Here is a 2,605-nt window from a genome sequence, read left to right as displayed (position 1 = left end):
GAATGGGAGCAAGAATGAGCACGACGTAGGCAGGAGTCCATGGAATTTCTTGGCTGGATCCGGAGTTTTTGCCGTTTGTTGGGTGTTAAGAAATAACGAGTTAAGCAGTAGAAGGTGGTGGAAAGCCTTGGAAAGTTAGCGAAAGCCTCAAGAATTATCCAAGGGCGTGCAATGCTCAATGGACCCAACTTTTTCTTTTAGGTTTGGAAGGCCCGCAGGAAGTGCACTTTAGAATAAATTGTGGGGGCGGCGGGAGTGGAGAGAGAACTATGCAAAAGACCTCGCACTTAGCACTAAACAAATGTTCCTTTTTGCCCTAAGACTGAAAGCTTACTTTAACAAAGGAGAGGAGTTAAATTAACGTAGATGTTTAACTCCTGTACAGATAAACATCCTAATTTATCAATCTGAAACCTTTTGGTTAAAGCGTTGTGCTTAGCGCGCTCATTACTCATCCGCCTCCCCAGGCCGCAGCAACCGACGACCAAAGCCGGGAGAAAAGGAGTGGTAAAGAGCGCTCCACGCATGCGTTAGAAGCCGCCCCAACTCCCCCACGGCGTTCTTTCTTGGAACAAAACTAGCGTGGAGCCACGGGGCTCCGCAATTTGCGTACACTCGAATTAACTCTTGCTCCGACTGTCCGCGTGGAATCCGCGAGTGGTGCGGTTCCCCTACGCAAGTTGCGTTACCCTAGTGAATGGCTGGGTGGTGCGTGTACGCCTAGAACGTAGCACCCATTAGGCGGACCGGGTGCGGCTGCGCAGGGACCTGAGTGGGCCTTGTACGCCGCTAGCGTAGTGTGGTGTCTGACGTGCGGGCTTCCGCGACGCAGTTAGCGCAGCCAGCTTTGGTGAATACACGATTTGGTGCAGCCGGGGTTTGGTACCGAGCGGAGAGGAGATGCACACGGCACTCGAGTGTGAGGTAACTATAAAACCCCGATTTGTTTACATTCCCTCCCCCAGAACCGGCCCCAAGCGCTGCGGATACTGCGAGTCCCGGGACGGCGGCGGCGGGGGTTGGGGGGTTGCGATTAGAAAGGGAGACTGGAACCTGGGAGTCGTGGCTGCGTCCCTCGGGGATCCTGGCGCTGGGGTTCCCGCAGCTGCTGCAGTCCGTGGCAGCCGCGAAGCCGGAGCAAAGCGCGTGGGGCTGCGCGTGGGGCGCGGCGGCTCCTCGTGTGCGCTCTCGGCTGCCGCGGGTTTGGCGGCCGGGCAGCCTCCGCCCCGCGTGCAGCACCGGGCTCCGATTTAGTCTCTTATGCAGTCCGGGGAGCCGCGCGTGGAGAGAGTGACCGACGGGCGGGCGGCGGCGGTTAGGGGGCTGCGCGCGGGCGGCCATGGGGGCTGAGGGTGGGAGGATGTGCAGTCTGGTCTTGGAGGGGTCAGGCTGGGGTGGGGTCGAACGCCCCGGGTTGTTCTCGGGCCCTTCCCTTGGGTCTGTTATGGGATCGGGCGAGGAGACCCAGGGATGGAGCCTGGGCGCCGCAGTTCCGGCACCCGGAGGCTAACGGACGGTGGTGCCGGTGCTGGGACCGCGCGGGAGGCCTCGTGGGAGACCTCGTGGGGGGTTTTCTTCTGACCAACCGAAAAGCCGAGGTGGGGCGCAAGGGAGTTCACATTGAAGCCTGCTGGGGTCCCTGGAGCTGAGGGTTCCGTGGGGCTGGGTCAGTGTTAGAGACCGGGTGGGCAGGGAGGTGGCGCCGCAGCCCGGGCTTTGTTCCTGAAGGCCCTGGGGCGGAGAGCGGTGTGGGGCCCGGCTGGGAGAGTATGTCGGGGAGCTCTTGCGGCTCCCCTCACCGGGTAGCGGGATCTGCTCAACCCCTTATGCTTCTCCCTTTGGACCCCTGAGTGCCCCAGCTAAGAAAGGGGCCTTTGGAGGGCGCGGGGAACAAGTGACGTTGAAGGTCTTCCTGTGGCTTCTGTAAAGAAATGTTCACGTGGGGAGCCTGTCCACATGGCCTGTCCTTATGAGCTGGGCACGAGGAAGAAATATCAGCAGAATCCTAAGTCTTCAGTTGGAAGGGTCGTTCACTCAAGTCCCTGTTTTAAGTAATGAAGAGTGACATTAAAGCACGTAATTTTTTAAAAAGATTGTAGGTTTTGCTGTCTTTTTTTTTTTTTTAACTTTCATTTAATGTCTTACGCTAATAAGTACTCCAGTTTCACCTTAACTGAGTCATTCTTGATGGAGCAAAACTCATGTGACAGGTTTACATTTCATTTGTATGCTTATCTAAATTCTATATAGTTAAGAACAAGGCAAGATATTGGAAAAAGTGGCGAATTTTGAATGTAGTTAATTTTTGTAATGCAATTGAAAGCCTTAAGAACTCGTGTACTGTTTTATATTATTGGGACTTCCTGTTCTACAAATTTCGAATATCTTATGAGTCTGTCACTTGTTCAAGATCTTGGGAGTCCAAACCAGACAACCCACATCCCTACCTGGCTAAATTCCGGTAGAGGGAGAGAGATACATGGTATCAGTGATAGTGGTATGAAGAAAATAAAATAGTGTTTTACTGGAGAGACAAACTTGTGTGACGAACCTCAGAATAATGTCTTTAAATGTATGAAATCAATAGAATTGCAACAGAAACCAA

General features: G+C 54.0%; 1 protein-coding gene across 1 annotated transcript in view; it reads left to right on the top strand.

Moving 5' to 3' along the window:
- Window positions 1–403: 403 nt before the first annotated feature.
- Window positions 404–2,605, top strand: part of LOC105291791 (zinc transporter ZIP10-like) — a gene marked incomplete at its 3' end in the record, with an annotated part of 27,758 nt that continues 25,556 nt past the window's right edge. The window contains exon 1 of the mRNA XM_023528401.1: window positions 404–653. The remainder of the gene's footprint in view (window positions 654–2,605) is intronic.

The sequence above is a fragment of the Pteropus vampyrus genome, unplaced genomic scaffold, assembly GCF_000151845.1.
Source record: "Pteropus vampyrus isolate Shadow unplaced genomic scaffold, Pvam_2.0 Scaffold2, whole genome shotgun sequence".
NCBI classification, from domain to species: Eukaryota; Metazoa; Chordata; class Mammalia; order Chiroptera; family Pteropodidae; genus Pteropus; species Pteropus vampyrus.
This window is presented reverse-complemented; position numbering and strand designations above follow the sequence as displayed.